Raw genomic sequence first — 17647 nt, forward strand, 5'->3', positions numbered from 1 at the left:
ATATATATATTTGCCTGGACCAGTCCTGAGGTAAGAATAGGTCTTAGTTTACTATTTGAATTGTTGGATGAAAAGGCAAGCACGAGGAAATGACATAGTATTTTACATAATGCAAGTGCTTAATACAGGTTTTAAAAATACAAATAGCAATAATAACAGAAGTAAAGTTGGAGCTTCTCATTTTTTAGTCCAATACAAGAGACCACACAGCCTTTTAAATAAAAAGCAACCTTTTAAGTCAATCAATGAAACTGCTGTAAGTGGCTTTGCACAGATATCAGGTCTGTACTTGTGGTACCCTAGCTAATTTAGAGGATCACATCCATAAATCACTTCCTAGACTTTCTCTTCACGTTGTTCCAATCTTTAAATTACTTGTCTTCCTTGTTAATACCCTCCAGTCTTTGGGATAACAAAGCACTGAACCAATGCGAGTTTTTAAATAGGAAACTTGAAAGCAGAGCAGGTCTGAGGTCCCCTCTAAACACGACATTAGCCAGCTATCCCATCAAAATGGCCTTTTCATGTCCTAAGTCGAAAAACAATCAACAATTAATTCTTCTAAAATACTTAAGACTTTCTCTTCAGTGACATGTGCTGATGAAGAATTGTTATGATCATATTCCAGACACAACATCAAAAAAAGTAAGAGTTAATGAATAAAATAAAATTTACTCATATCTGAAATTGCTTTTTAACTGAGGGACAATTTGAAGACGCAAATTAAATACAAAACAAGTACTGGTTTCTGAGTACAAGGCTCAGATGAAGGTGGAGTGGGGTGAGAACAAGTATCTGAGTCAAAATGTCAAAATCCATAATTACCTTTAAAGTACAAAGACTGGGGAAGGAAGAATATAAAGTTAGTATAAACATGACAAAAACTCAGTGTTTTACAACAGAAATAGCTCTTACAGGGACACTTACTACCCTTTATATTCAATAAACTGGAAGAACTTTATTCTGAAGACAAAACAAAACCCTGAAATTTTCCTAGAAGTTCTCTGGATTTCAAACAACGTATCATTTATAACTAGAGGGAAAACACATTTATTCAATGTACTTTAACTCAAAACAACACTTCGTCGATCATGAGACTTCTATCTACACATAATACGAAAACAAGCTTGTGATGTTTACTAGCATCTCTCATACACACACACTCGCCTATTGTTCCACGGCGGGCAGAATGAATAAGGGAGCCAACGTGGACCCACACGGGTCAAACACACTTGTGGGCCTCCGGCATTTTCAAAAGTAGGAACAGAGAGATAGCTTTAGTAATCGTGATGAAGGTAGTAAACACTCGAAAGTGCTCAAGTTCTGTGCGGTCTGGGGGGGTTTGTTTTTAAGGAAAACAGTCCTGAACTACAACCTGTTAATTAACGCACAATACTGGGGCTTTCGCTCTGTTCGCATCCTAGGAATCACTGAAGCGAGGAAAGTTCGCCGTGCATCCTGGTGACGTCCCTCACCCCCCGGAGCCCGGGAGTTTGAGGGTGCCCCCTCCCCTGCCCTCCCCCGAGCCTCCTCCGCCCTTTCTCAGGAGGGCAGGTGCGCGCTCCCCTCCCGGCCACTTCACCGACCCCTCGGCGCGCCAGCCCCGGGCAGGAAGTAGAGGCGGCGCGGGGCGCGGGGGCCGCGGCCGGGGCCGCAGTCGCGCGCAGGGACGAGGAGGCGGCGCGGCTGCGGGCGGCCGGGCCGGGAGGGCTTCGCCGCGGCGGGACCGAGAGCCGGGGTAGGCGCGCCGGGCGCCCGGGCCGCGTACTCACCGAGGGGGCCGCGCGGACTCTGGGCGTCCGCACTCGGGAGACCCGGGGGAGCGAAGCCCTCTGCCGCGCTCGCGGCCTCTCTGGGAAGCGCGGCGAGACGGGCCAGCGGCGTCGCTGCCGCGGCTGCTGTCACCGAGCTATAAATACTGGCTCGGCCCACACCCGCCGCCGCCTACGCCAGGCGCCCTCCGCAAAGTCCGCCGGCCGCGGGCCGGGCAGCGAGAGCCGGAGCGCGAGGGCGACGGCGCCGCGCCGATGACCGCGCCGGCTCCAGCTGTGCGGCAGCCTCCGCAGCTGGAGGCATGGCCTCCCGCCGCCCCTGCCCCCGCCCTGCCCTCCCGCTCCCTCCCCTAGCGCCCGCGCCGCGGGCCGAGCTCCGGGGCCCAGCTGCCCGGCCCGGCCCTCCTCTGCAGAGCGCGCGGGGGCCGACTTTGGTACCCAGAGCAGTGGGGGTGGCGGCCGGGGGCGGCGGCGCTCCAGCCTAACCTGTCAGCAGCAGTCCCTTCCCGGGGAAATCGGAGATTTCTTATAAAACCCACCATCCTGTGGAGAACCAATGAGGTTCCCAGGTGGAACGTCCTCTTAAGAGCTGCAAACTTTCTAATGCAGTCAGGTCACAGGGCATCCTTTCTGCTTTTGTCTGTTGGTGTGGAGGAGTGGGGATGGGGAGAGACAGAGACAGCGAGGATGTGAGAAAGTCTTAAACTTACTTTCCAGCTTGTTTGCTTTCTCTCTCTTGCTCTCTCTCTCTTACACACACACACGCTAATATATTCACACATGTATATACATGTTTATAAGCACACATGCATTCATACATAGAAATGAACAGATAAATGTACACGCATACATATATATTCATATATACACAGATAAATGCATAGGCACATTTACACACGCATGTATACAGAAGCACACACAAGCACAATTTTTAACGTTTTTGCAGCCTGAAGCTCAGAAAACTAACATTCTGTGGTGCTTAAATGATTCATTTGCAGCATGCAGGAGGAAGACCCTCTTATCACATTTGACCGATTTCTTTCTTCGATCCCTGGGTTGGGAAGATCCGCTGGAGAAGGAAATGGCAATCCACTCCAGGACTATTGCCTGGAAAATCCCACGGACAGAGGAGGCTGGTAGGCTACAGCCCATGGGGTCGCAAAGAGTCGGACGACTGAGCGACTTCACTTTCACTTTTTTCTTTCCTACTGTATGTATGTGTGGCCTTTGTTTCTCTCCCTACCCAATAACAACTGCTACTTCAGTTTACAGGTTGCTTATAATGTATTAAAAGCTGCTGTCAGGGATACTGATATTCTATGCTAATGGAAGTGATCACTAGTTTGTCTAGTCAAATGGAAGATGGGGCAATTTATAGCTACTTCCCAGAGAAGGCAATGGCAACCCACTCTAGTACTCTTGCCTGGAAAATCCCATGGACGGAGGAGCCTGGTAGGCTGTAGTCCATGGGGTCATGAAGAGTCAGACAGGACTGAGCAATTTCACTTTCACTTTTCACTTTCATGCATTGGAGAAGGAAAAGCAAACCCACTCCAGTGTTCTTGCCTGGAGAATCCCAGGGACTACAGAGCCTGGTGGGCTGCCGTCTATGGGGTTGCACAGAGTTGGACACGACTGAAGCAACTTAGCAGCAGCAGCAGCATAGCTACTGCCAGTAGCAAACCTGGGAGAAAAGCCTCTCTCCTGAACTATCAGCATGATTCAGGAATTGATTGGGCAGCAAGAGGGAGAGCTGAGATGTCAGCAGATTTTGAAATGGGGTGGAGAGAGCCATTCTCAAGTCCTGCAGTGTAGCCAGTGTACACAAGGTCCACTGGGCATGCTCTACCATACTTCTCACTGTTTGACATTTGTTCTGCTTCCAAGAATGACCACATAAATCCCCATTGTAGGCAGTTTGTGATCATCTTATTGAACTCTCAGCATAGTGAAGCTTTCACAAGTTTCCCCAGGAATAGCTGTTTCCTATGCTTGCACTTTGTACATTTTACTATGACATTTTTTACATGTGCTATACTTTTTTATGTCTTTTCCTCCCCCATTAAGCTATAAATGCTTTTGAGGACAGAGACTAAATCTTACCATTGCATCCTCAATACTGAACATACTGAGTTATGGTAATGGCTCAATAAATAGCAGATTAATTCCACAGTTTAACCATTCAAGTCTACCATCTTTTTATATTAAAAAAAAAAAAAACACTTGTTAAACCATGTAACTAATTAACATGAGCTCCATATGCTGCATCTGGTGCTTCCCAGGTGGCAAAGAGGTAAAGAATCCTCCTGCCAATGCAGGAGACACAAAAAATATGGGTTCGATCCCTGGGGCAGGAAGATCCCCTGAAGTAGGAAATGGCAACCCACTCCAATATGCTCACCTGGGAAATTCCATGGACAGAGGAGCTTGGTGGGCTACAGTCCATGGGGCTGCAAAGAGTCAGACATGACTGAACAACTGAGCACACAGTCAGCATATGCTATATATATATATGCCACTGTACCAGCAGGAAAGTCCCATATTTTAACTACAGTTGATTTGCAATATTATATTAGTTTCAGATGTGCAGCATAGTGATTCAATGTTTTTATAGATTATACTCTATTTAAAATTGTTATAAACTAAGGCCTGTATTTCCCTGTGCTGTACAATATATATTTTAGCTTATTTATTTTATACATACTAGTTTATACCGCTTAATTCCCTACCCAATGTTGCCCCTCCCTCCAACCCTCTCCCCAATGGTAATCACTAGTTTTTTCTCTATATCTTTGAGTCATTGTTACATTCATCCGTTTGCTTCATTTTTTAGATTCCACTCCACGTAGGGGTGACAACATACAATATTTGTTTTTGTTTGACTTATTTCACTAAGCATAATACCCTTCTAGGTCCACCCATGCTGTTGCAAATGGCAGAAATTTATTCTTTTTTTTTTCATAGCTGAGTATTTTACTGACACGACTGAAGTGACTTAGCAGCAGCAGCAGCAACAGTTTACTGTTGTAAATATATACCACATCTTCTTTATCTGTTGATGGACACTTAGGTTGCTTCCATATATGTCTTGGCTATTGTAAATAATGCTGCTATGAACATTGGGTTTCCCTGGTGGCTCAGATTATAAAGGATCTGCCTGCAGTGTGGGAGACCTTGGTTCGATCCCTGGGTTGGGAAGATCCCCTGGAGGAGGGCATGGCAACTCACTCCAGGATTCTTGCCTGGAGAATCCCCAAGGACAGAGGAGCCTGGCAGGCTGCAGTCCATGGGATTGTAAAGAGTCTGACATGACTGAGCGACTAAGCATGCACATGAACACTGAGGTATATGTAACTTTTGAATCCATGTTTTTGCTTTCTTCAGATATATACCCAGGAGTGGGATTAATGGATCATATGCTAATTTTCTTTTTAGGGTTTTTTTTTTTTTTTCTGGAGGAACTGTTTACTATAGTAGCTGCACTGATTTACATTCCCACCCACGGTATAATAGAATTCCCTTTTCTCCTTATCTTCACCATGTGTTATGTTTTCCTTACATCTTCATTTAGAGCAAGAAGTCTTCAATAAATTAAAACTGGAAAATCTTAAAACTTCAAGAACTGTGCAGCATAAAACTGAAGCCTGTGGCTTATTAACTACCCCACTCCCAAAAAACAAGCCAAATGAAAACAAAAGGCACTTTTCCTATCCCTGAAAGACAGTGTGTACAGCACGATGTATTTCAAAGGATAATGGGGTGAAAATCATTGAGTAACTTCTCTCCAGATTACTTGAAAGAGAGAACTTGCTCCACTCTATGACTGGTTGAATTACACAGGTATCTACTAGAATGAACTTCAGTTAATCAGAACTGAAATATCGGGCCTCTTTTACATGGTGCTGTTATCCTACCTTTAGATCCCTATCTTCTTAACACATGGTCTGGTTTCCTTTAATAATAATTTTAAGAATAAGCTTAACCAAAGCTTACTTGGAGAAGGAAATGGCAACCCACTCCAGTGTTCTTGCCGAGAGAATCCCAGGGACAGGGGAGCCTGGTGGGCTGCCATCTATGGGGTCGCATGGAGTCGGACACGACTGAAGCGACTTAGCAGCAGCAGCAAAGCTTACTAGTTCTTAACTGAGAGGTCTCAAGTTTTAAAGAATATAGTTCTCCAGAACCACTTCAAGGCAAAATATTGAAATGAGCAGGATTTTCTTCAATAACAATGTTCCCTTTCTACCACTGATCAAGAGGCTTGTGTCCTTTGCTTTGGTAAGCCAGGATCTTACCTGGTGGCTCAGATTGTAAAGGATCTGCCTACAAGGGTCTTACCCACCCAGGATCTCTAGTTCAGCCCTAACAACCAGACAGGGCAATAGCCTCTACATTTGATCTTTCTCACAATAAAATGCAACAATAAAAGCCTGATTTATTGAAGGCTTATTGTGCACCACACCCAGTTCATGTATTAAAATGTTAAAATCTTTGCAACAGGCCTGTGAGATAGATAGCTGCTGTTAGTTTCACTTCCATGTTTACCTTTGAGAAAAGAGACACACAGAGACCGATCAGTTCATACAGATCTCATGACTGGTCCGAGTGGTGGAGTAAGGATCAGAAACCAGTCAATGGATCTCATCAGCCCAGATTTCAGCCTCTCATCTTATCCTTCCTCCTGTGTACCGCAAAAGGGCTGTGGGCTTTTACAGTTAGAGATCTGGAATAGGGACTATTGGTGTTGAATCTGGTTCCACTACAACCCTAGCCACGCCCTGAGCAAACTGCTGCTATAAAACTACAATAAGAATCCCTAGGGCTTCTTTTCTTCATCATTATGTTACTGTTATCCTTATTTTCTAGTCTCTTTCCATCCCAGTTGCTACCTACCACACAGACCTATCGGGAGTTTTAAATGCCTTAATATGTATAAGACACCTATACAATACCAGTTACATAATGGGTGCTCAATAAAGGTCATTCTTCCTTCCCATCAAACTTTATTGTGCTATGAAAACCTTTTTTCAGGTCAAAGTCTATTGGTCCAGTACACAGATGATGATTGCTTACTCATAGAAATTAATCATTTCTCTAATGTTGGCCAGCAGTGTTTGAAAATGGTATAGACACAAGCCCCAGAAAGACGCCAAGATGGCAGGGCTATGTATCTCCCATTAGCCCATCCTTATTTTAACCAAACGACTCCATTTCTTTTCTTTCTAGGCAGCAAACTGATCCCAGTTTCAGACAATGTCCAGGCAATGATAGGAATAGTGGAAGTAGGAAACTCTCAAATGAAAACTCTCCAGTCATCTGCCTACTCCACCTCCTCAAGCAGAGTCAACCCTGCCGATAGACAGGCTTAAAATGTGTCTTGTTTACATATAATTTCTTTGTAAAATCCAACCGAGTGCAGAAATTAGAAGTAACCACATGAGATTATGTTTCACTGTTTACCTCATCCCATTAGACTAATAATAGAGCTATACTCCATTTGAAAAAAAAAGAAAAAGACAAGCTCAATATACATTTCAAAATTTGGTGAAAAGTTTTTATCAGACCAAATGATCCTCTCTAAATGGACCTTTGAAACCAAAAGGAAACTATAGGAGGAAGCATCTGTAATCCATATCAAGTGTACCAGGAAACCCTTCCATCAATGATTTGATGAACTCCGAGCAAAACTATTTTTAACTTCCAATAGGTCAGTCAGACTGATATTAATTGCACACTCCAAACACAAACAACACAATTTCCTGTTGCCAAAGAGGCAAGAATAGACGTTTGAAGCTGATCCATAATTTTCTTCTGGTATTTAAAGGCCAGTGACTCTATTGCCAGGATTCTTCTCAGCAATCCTAACTGTGAATGTGTATCCCCATGGGACGCAGTGTACTCTGATATATTTTAGTTAGTCCGCAGGTCCTGAATTTTGCTTGGGGAAAGATGACCATCACATGTCTACTGCTTGGACCATTAGAGCCTTTGCTGTGGGATCCTGGTTCTGCCCAGATAGTGGCAATGTGATATTAAGCCAATTACTGAACCTCTATACATTAGTAGTACTTGCCTTATAGGTTGTTAGAGGGATTAAATAATGTGTCTCACAATTTTAACATTTGGCCTGGTTCATATAAGTTCTCCATAAATGATCTTCTTATTATCATAATTATTTATCTCCTCCCTGCCCTGCTTATATTTCCATGGAGTTTCTTTTACCAAATGACTGATTCACCTAGCCCCCACTTTAGCCTATAAAGGGCTTGGCAGAGGGATTTTTCTGTATAGGTTGTAAAACAAAAGAGTCATGCAAACAAAGCGTAGACTAGCAGTCATAGGGAGAGTAGAGCTGTCACCTGCTTGGTGGCCAGCATTTGCCCTGTCTCATGCCCATCCTGAAGAATCTGCATAAATGCAGCAGTTCCTTCAAAGAGCCATTTCTGCTATGATGACCGGGAGGGTCAATTGTTTCACTGCCCACTCACTTTAGTTGTTTCTACTGCCTCTTCTTGATCTCTCCCTTCTGCCTCACACCCACTCTTACATATACAGAGGCCCTAAGAGCTGACCAGCCCTTCACTTCCAGGAAGCAGCACTTGACTGAGGTTGGGGATGACTTCATCCACAGGAATGTGACTGCTGGTTTTAAATGGCAAATTTGCCTTTGGGAAGTTTTGAGCTGACCTTCACTTTCTTCCTGCTTCATTTCTCCTAAAACAAATGGCCTTTTTTTTCTTCTTCTTCAGACTGTTTCCAGTAGATCCACTTAGACAGGTTTCATAGACAGCCCAAGGGGGAGAGGCTAGATTCAGGGACTTCAAAACTCTTGATTAGCAGCTTCAGCTGCATGCAACAAATTCTGATAAATTCTCTTTTATTTTTTATTCTGATAAAATATTTTCTAATTTTCCTTGTTATAGCTTCTAGATACACCTATCATTTTAGAGTGGATATTTAATTTCCAAATACATGGGTTTTTTTTTAAGTATCTTTGATATTAATTTCTCATTTTGATACTAATTTCTCATTTAAATGCTTTCTTCCCTGCAATCACCCTCTGTGTTTTTTCAGCCTTCAAACTTTATTGAGGCTTTCAATAATTAAGTCAAAGATCTCGCTTGGTAAGTGTCACATTGCACTTGAAAATATGTGGGTTATTTTCAGGTATCTTTTGATATTGACTTCTAACATAATTCCACAGTGATAAGAGAACAGTTTCTGTTTGATTTCAATAGCTTTAGAGCATGAGATTTTTGTACCTTGTTTTATGTCCCTAGAGATGTTCCAGTGTCTCCTGGTTTATGGTCTGTGGGAAATTGAACAGAATTTGTATCCTACTCTTGTGTGAAAATTGTATAAATCTTACCTATGTCGAATTGGTTCATAGTGCTTTTCAGATCTACTATATCCTTCTACTTTTCCAAATATTCATTCTGTTAATTTTTGAGAGTTTGATATTGCAACTCCAACTAAAAATCTTAATTTATCTACTTAAAAATAATGGTAACATATAGTGGAATATATGTGACTATGTTCTGTATGTTCCAAGTCTCCTGTAAATGTGTTATCATAATTAAAAAAAAAGAAAGAGAAAAAAAATGAGGGGAGGGGGAAACCCTCTTAATTTCATGTAAAGTACCAAATACACCACCCAACCTATAAACCTATCCAAGGCAACTAGTCCATTAAAGCACTGCAAGGTGCTGAGGTTTCAAAGATAAACATAGCATGTCTGTCTCCACAGGAAACTCATGATGTAAATAAGCAGACAAGAGATGGATTAAAATCACCATAAACACTAATGAAAGGTGACATGTGATGAAGGCCAAATGCATTCAACTTGAACATAAGGTCTATAGAAATTTGCAATGGAGAATAAAGCCATCCTTACGAATTGCTGTATCACACCAGATGGAAGAAGATGTTTGAAGTAAACACTGAAGGATAACAAGAATTTAGATAAGCAGAAAAGGGAGAAAGAAGAAATTCCAGGCAAAGGGGAATACACAGAAACAATGCTCATTACTCATAAGGTTTTTGGTCAGCACACACTGAAGCAGGGGAGAGAGAAAAGACCAGTAGGAGAGAAAGTGGGAAGAAGGGATATGGAGAAGAAGCTGGAAGAATCAGGAATGTTATGGCTCATTCACAGGAACAGGTTGTATGGGATAGTGAATAATGTCTTTGAAGAAGTAGGGAAAGCCAGTTGGTTGAAAAGGGACTTTTCAGTTCCAGTTATTTTAGCACTAAGAGCCTCAGGGCAGGAAGATAGGATATGGGAGAGTAAAACAAAAGATAAGAAAAATAATTAGCAGCAGGAATTTTTTAAATTAAGAAATGAAAATGATTTGCTTCTGTATTTGAATAAAATGTCCATGTGTTCATATAGCCATGAAATGAAAAAACAGTAGCTTAACTCTGCCCATAGACTAGAAGGGCTGTTCTCCCTGCCTCCTTTAAGGGTTAAGGGGAGCCATCCCCCCCACCCTCAACTGTCTCAACTTTTGGAAAAATAAGGAGGGGCTTTGCAAGCCTTTTTTCAATGCCTAGGTCCTCTCTTCCATCATAGCTGCTCATCCCAGAGGCCTGCCTGGCCCACTCCTCTGAGTTTTAGGATATCATTAAAAAGATTAAGTCTGTGCAAACAATGACAGGTAAAAGTGTTACTATTTAAGGATGACATAATATTCCATATAGAGAACCCTAAAATCTCCACCCAGAAAGTATTAGAGTAAATGAATTCAGTAAGGTTGCCGGATACAAGATTAATATATAGTAACCTGTTGATTATGTGTATGTACTGCATATGTGCTCAGTCACTTCAGTCATGTCCGACTCTTTGCGACCATTTGGACTGTAGCCCACCATGCTCCTCTGTCCATAGGATTTCTCAGGCAGAAATAGTGGAGTGGGTTGCCATTTCCTTCTCCAGGGGAGTCTTCCCAACCCAGGGATTGAACTTGTGTCTCTTATGTCTCCTGCATTGGCAGCTGGATTCTTCACCACTAGCACTACCTGGGATGCCCGAATTTCTCTATACCAATAATGTAATATCAAAATGAGAAAAAAAAATTTTTAATCACATCAAAAAGAATAAAATATCTAGGAATAAACCAAGGAGGTGAAAGATGTATACTCTGAAAATGATAAAACACTGATGAAGGATATTGAAAATGATATACAAAATGGAAGATAACCTATGCTATTGGATTGGAAGAATTAATATTGCTAAAATGGCCATATTTTCCAAAGCAATCCAGAAATTTAAAGCAATCCGTATCAAAATATCCATGACATCTTTCACAGAACTATAATAAACAATCCTAAAATTCACATGGAAAAGAATATACGGTATACATACACAATGAAATTTTAGCCATAAAAAGAATAAAATTATGCCATTTGCAGCAATGTGGATGGAGATGCAGGTTCCATCACTGGGTCAGGAAGATCCCCTGAGTAGGAAATGGCAACACATTCCAGTATTCTTACCTGGAAAAATCCCATGGACAGAGGAGTCTGGTGGGCTATAGTCCATATGGTTGCAAAGAGGTGGACACCACTGAGCGGCTGAGCACGCACATCCCTTACATGGGCCTGTACACTGTAGAAGAGAATGAGGAAGCCTTATGAGGTTAGACTTTAAGATAATACTATACTCAGGGAAATAGGTTGGACAGGGAAAGACAAATACTGTATGATATAACTCATATGTGGATTAAAAAATACAAATAAATCTATATGCAAAATGGAACAGACTCACAGACATGGAAGGCAAACTTGTGGTTACCAAAGAGAAGAGGGGAGGAGAAAGGACGCATTAGGAGTATGGGGCTAACATACAAACTACTGTACATAAAACGTAAGCAACAGGACATAGTTTATAGCACAGGGAATTATAATCATTATCTTGTAATAACCTAAATGGAGTATAATCTGCAAAAATACTATGCTGTGCACATTAAACTAATATAATATTGTAAATCAACTATATTTCAATAATAATTAATTTTTAAAAAAGGATAAGTCTCAAAGCATTATCTTCACTTAGTGAATTAGGTATTATGATACTTAACTTCAAAATATTGTAGACTAATTTATATGGTACAATCCACATCCTTCTATCTACAAGTAAGCAAATTATCTCCTGTCTTCATTGTATTTGTCTTTTAGGCTGCTGTGACAAATTACCACAAATGGTGGTTTAAAACAACAGATATTTATTTTCTCATATTTCTAGGGCCCAGAACTCTGAAGTCAAGGTACCATCTTGATCAGGGTCTTCTCTCTCCAAAGACGCTAGGAGAGAATGTTTTCTTACCTGAAACATCCAGTGGTTCCCGGTGTCCCTCAGCTTGTCAGCTCTATTACTCTGATCTTCATGGCATCTTCTCTGCTGTGTCTTTGTGTCCAAATCTTCCTCTCTTTTCTCTTATAAAGATACAGTCATTGGATCCTTATAAGTGAAATCTAAAAAGAAATGATAAAAAATGAACTTATTTACAAAACAGAAACAGATTCACAGGGTTGGAGAATGAACTTGTGGTTGCCGGTGGGGAGAGAGAGGGGATTAATGTGTGTATATGTTTTCCATGAAATAGATAACCAATGGGGTCCTACTGAATAGCACATGAAACTCTACTCAATGTTATGTGGCAGCCTGGATGGAAGGAGGGTTTGGGGGAGAATGCATACATGTATATATATATATATATATAGCTGAGACCCTTTGCTATTCACCTGAAACTATTACAACACTGTTAGTCAGCTATACTCCAATATAAGATGAAAAGTTTTTTAAAATATAAATAAATAAATCAGATGCAGTCATTGGATTTAGGACCTGCCCCAAATCCAGCATGATTTCATTTCAAGATCCTTAACTAATTAAAACTATAAATACCTTAGTTTCAAATATAATCACTTCTGAGTTACCAAGTGAATCTGAATTTTGGAGGAATTCAACCTATTATGTTTGTATTCACAAACAAGCAAGTATCCCCTGTCCAAATGTCATGGTTTTACTTGCAGTACTGGGTTATTCGTCCAATATAGGGTAAAAATACATGGGAGAAGTCATTTACTTAATGTAAAGTGTTTTTTGTAAATACCCCTCTGAATAATGTTATCCAATCTCTCACATTATGACTCCAGCATTGTACAGCCCTGAGTCTTTTTTGCTTCTATTTGGAGAGGTATATTATGCCTCTAAATGCCAAAGTGCTGAATGTTATTTAAGTTTCCATTCCAAAATGTAAAACCATCATTTTCAGGAAGTTCTACTGTGTCAGATACTTCTCTTGATGTAGTGGTGAAAAAAACAAAGCTTATGCCCTCATATAGCCTGTTTAGGTGGTAAACACAAAAGGCATAATGATAAAACTTCAGGCAGTGAGAAATGCAATTAAGAAAAGTAGAGGTGGGAGGGCCAAATTAGGGGCATGGGATTAAGAGATATAAACTACTATATATAAAATAGATAAGCAACAAGAAGATACTGCATAGCACAGGGAATTATACCCATTATCTTGGTAATAGCTTTTAACGGAGTATAATCCGTAAACATACTGAATCACAGTGCTGTACATCAGAAACTAATATAATATTATAAGTCTACTACATTTCAACGGGAAAAAAAAAGAAAAGAAAAAAGAAAAACAGGCAGAATCAGAGCATGGAGAAAGATGGAAATTTTAGAAAGGGTGGCCAGGGCAGATTTCTCTTGAGGGATATTTGTACAGAATAATTAAGGTAGGTCTTTGCTGCCACAACCTTCTATTTCCCTCATTGCATTTTTGCTAGAGGTGCTAAGTAATCCACATACTACATTAAACATAATGTTCCTGCAACATAGCAACAGTGCTTCATGTCAAAGGGGTTTTCTGTGTTGCCAACCTAGCACAGATAGATACATCTGTGGTGTATACATTTGCAATCACTGCACTGTTCCAGGCACTATTCTACATGTAGGCAGATACAGAAAATACACAGCAAAACTCCCCTGTATCATGTAACTCCCCTAGAATGATGGGAACTTGCCTTCTAGCATTCAACACAGAAACAGAAACCTGGGGTTTGATCTCCAGCTCTCCTACATCTTTCTTACCCTTAGAAAGCCACTATGTACTCCTAAGCCTCAGTTTCCAAGTCTGTAATATACGGAAATCACTCCAGACAATCTCTGAATGCCCTCCCAACTCTAGCACTGCACTGTTTTAGGGGACGTGGCAACCTGACCATTATATCTACTACTGCAGGCAGGAATCCCTTAGAAGAAATGGAGTAGCCATCATGGTCAACAAAAGAGTCCGAAATGCAGTAGGTGGATGCAATCTCAAAAATGACAATGATCTCTATTTGTTTCCAAGGCAAATCATTCAATATCATGGTAATCCAAAAGTAACACTGAAGAAGCTGAACGTTTCTATGAAGAGCTACAAGACCTTTTAGAACTAACACCCAAAAAAGATGTCCTTTTCATTATAGGGGACTGGAATGTAAAAGTAGGAAGTCAAGAAACACTTGGAATAACAGGAAAATTTGGCCTTGGAATACAGAATCAAGTAGGGCAAAGACTAACAGAGTTTTGCCAAGAAAATGCAGTGGTCATAGCAAACACCCACTTCCAACAACACAAGAAAAGACTCTACACATGGACATCATCAGATGGTCAACACCAAAATCAGATTGATTATATTCTTTGCAGCAAAAGATGGAGAAGCTCTATACAGTCAACAAAAACAAGACCAGGAGCTGACTGTGGCTCAGACCATGAATTCCTTATTGCCAAATTAAGACTTAAATTGAAGAAAGTAGGGAAAACCACTAAACCATTCAGGTATGACCTGAAACAAATCCCTTATGATTATACAGTGAAAGTGAGAAATATATTTAAGGAACTAGATCTGATAGAGTGCCTGATGAACTATGGATGGAGGTTCGTGACATTGTACAGGAGACAGGGATCAAGACCATCCCCATGGAAAAGAAATGCACAAAAGCAAAATGGCTGTCTGAGGAGGCCTTACAAATAGCTGTGAAAAGAAGAGAAGTAAAAAGCAAAAGGGAAAAGGAAAGATATCAGCATCTGAATGCAGAGTTCCAAAGAATAGCAAGAAGAGATAAGAAAGCCTTTCTCAGCAATCAATGCAAAGAAATAGAGGAAAACAACAGAATGGGAAAGACTAGAGATCTCTTCAAGAACATTAGAGATACCAAGGGAACATTTCATGCAAAGATGGGCTCGATAAAGGACAGAAATGGTATGGACCTAACAGAAGCAGAAGATATTAAGAAGAGGTGGCAAGAATACACCGAAGAACTATACAAAAAGGATGTTCACGACCAAGATAATCATGATGTGTGATCACTCAACTAGAGCCAGACATCCTGGAATGTGAAGTCAAGTGGGCCTTGGAAAGCATCACTACGAACAAAGCTAGTGGAGGTGATGGAATTCCAGTTGAGCTATTTCAAATCCTGAAAGATGATGCTGTGAAAGTGCTGCACTCAACATGCCAGCAAATTTGGAAGACTCAGAAGTGGCCACAGGACTGGAAAATGTGTTTTCATTCCAATCCCAAAGAAAGGCAATGTCAAAGAATGCTCAAACTACTGAACAATTGCACTCATCTCACACGCGAGTTAAGTAATGCTCAAAATTCTCCAAGCCAGGCTTCAGCAATACGTGAACTGTGAACTTCCAGATGTTCAAGCTGGTTTTAGAAAAGGCAGAGGAACCAGAGATCAAATTGCCAACATTCGCTGGATCATGGACAAAGCAAGAGAGTTCCAGAAAAACATCTATTTCTGCTTTCCTGACTATGCCAAAGCCTTTGACTATGTGGATCACAGAAACTGTGGAAAATTCTAGACAGATGGGAATACGAGACCACCTGACCTGCCTCTTGAGAAACCTATATGCAGGAAGCAACAGTTAGAAGTGGACATGGAACAATAGACTGGTTCCAAATAGGAAAAGGAGTACATCAAGGCTATATGTTGTCACCCTGCTTATTTAACTTATATGCAGAGTACATCGTGAGAAACGCTGGGCTGGAAGAAGCACAAGCTGGAATCAAGATTGCCGGGAGAAATATCAATCACCTCAGATATACAGATGACACCACCCTTATTGCAGAAAGTGAAGAGGAACTAAAAAGCCTCTTGATGAGCGTGAAAGAGGAGAGTGAAAAAGTTGGCTTAAAGCTCAACATTCAGAAAGCGAAGATCTTGGCATCTGGTCCCATCACTCCATGGGAAATAGGTGGGGAAACAGTGTCAGACTTTATTTTTCTGGGCTCCAAAATCACTGCAGATGGTGATTGCAGCCATGAAATTAAAAGACACTTGCTCCTTGGAAGAAAAGTTATGACCAACCTAGATAGCTTATTCAAAAGCAGAGACATTACTTTGCCAACAAAGGTCCATCTAGTCAAGGCTATGGTTTCTCCAGTGGTCATGTATGGACGTAAGAGTTGGACTGTGAAGAAAGCTGAGCGCTGAAGAATTGATGCTTTTGAACTGTGGTGTTGGAGAAGACTCTTGAGAGTCCCTTGGACTGCAAGGAGATCCAACCAGCCCATTCTGAAGGAGATCAGCCCAGGATTACTTTGGAAGGAATGATGCTAAAGCTGAAACTCCGGTACTTTGGCCACCTCATGCGAAGAGTTGACTCATTGGAAAAGACTCTGATGCTGGGAGGGACTGGGGGCAGGAGGAGAAGGGGACGACAAAGGATGAGATGGCTGGATGGCATCACTGACTCGATGGACAATGGACGCGAGTCTGAGTGAACTCCAGGAGTTGGTGATGGACAGGGAGGCCTGGTGTGCTGCGATTCATGGGGTTGTAAAGAGTCAGACACGACTGAGCAACTGAACTGAACTGAGTTAAAAATTATTTCAATTCAGGCAGCCATCAATATCCCTGGAATCCTAGATCCTAGGGGAATCCCTAGCAGGGATCCTAGATCCTGGGATCTGTAGTTAAATGGGTGGTATGATTGTAGGAAGAAGACGACAATATCTATTTTGAAACAGACGTCCCAGTTGGCAACTGGTTAGATGGGGAGCAGATTTAGCCTCGTGGAGTTATGGAGCTGCCAAAAACTAGACAGAGAATTCAGTCGTTTCAAGAAAAGATTGAGTTAATACATATGAAACACTTAGAATAGTGCTTGGCACAGAGTAAACCTCAGTAAATTAAGTTATTATTATTGGCTTGTCCCAGAAGAACTAGGTTACACTTAGGAAGCCACAGGAGGATAGTTGAGCAGACACGACAAAGAACTGGATAGGAAAGCAGCTGATTGGTGGGCATGCTATTGCCCACCATATACCCTTGCATCCTGAATGCTAGTCCCTACCCACCAAAGGTACAAATGAAGATTGTACCTGTATCTAGCTTGGGCAACTATGTTGATGATGATGCATTTTAATGAAATAAAAAAAATAAATCTGCATGCAAGCTTTAGAAAAATAATACATTTGGATTCAGACAATAAGTTTGAGATATTCAGGTAAACACGATGGAGATTTCCAGCAGGCAGTTGTGTATGCAGACCTATAACTTAGGCAAGAAACTCAGACTGAAATAACAGATGTGCCAGCCAACAGTACCCATTATGAGTCAGTGTTTCTAAAGTGTGGTCTCCAGACCATCTGTGTTACAGTAAAATAATGTGGGTGTTAAGAGCAAATTCCAGAACCCACCTACTGAATCAGAATCTCCTGCAGTGTGTTTAGTAGTCTTAATAGGCTCTTGAGTGATTCTTATGTACAGTCTAAGTTGGGGAAGCATAGGTAGAGGGAATCGTTGAAGTCATGGCTCTGTTGGTGAAGCCGCATAAGAGAATGCAGGAGAAAAGGCAG

The 17647-nt window shown here is 41.4% G+C and overlaps 1 protein-coding gene across 9 annotated transcripts in view; it reads right to left on the bottom strand.

Moving 5' to 3' along the window:
- The window catches only part of TMEM117 (transmembrane protein 117), a 647436-nt gene that overhangs the window by 595302 nt on the left and 34487 nt on the right, over window positions 1–17647 (bottom strand). For 3 of the 9 annotated variants that reach the window (XR_011255891.1, XR_011255892.1, XM_069584530.1), the window contains exon 1: window positions 1773–2181. The gene's annotated coding sequence lies outside the window, so the exon portion shown is untranslated. Of the gene's footprint in view, window positions 1–1772; window positions 2182–2258; window positions 2384–11267; window positions 11380–12096; window positions 12246–17647 lie in introns of those variants that run through there. The other 6 variants (XM_069584531.1, XM_069584534.1, XM_069584532.1 and 3 more) reach the window with 4 other exon arrangements.

This window comes from Ovis canadensis, chromosome 3 (assembly GCF_042477335.2).
Source record: "Ovis canadensis isolate MfBH-ARS-UI-01 breed Bighorn chromosome 3, ARS-UI_OviCan_v2, whole genome shotgun sequence".
Lineage (NCBI taxonomy): Eukaryota > Metazoa > Chordata > Mammalia > Artiodactyla > Bovidae > Ovis > Ovis canadensis.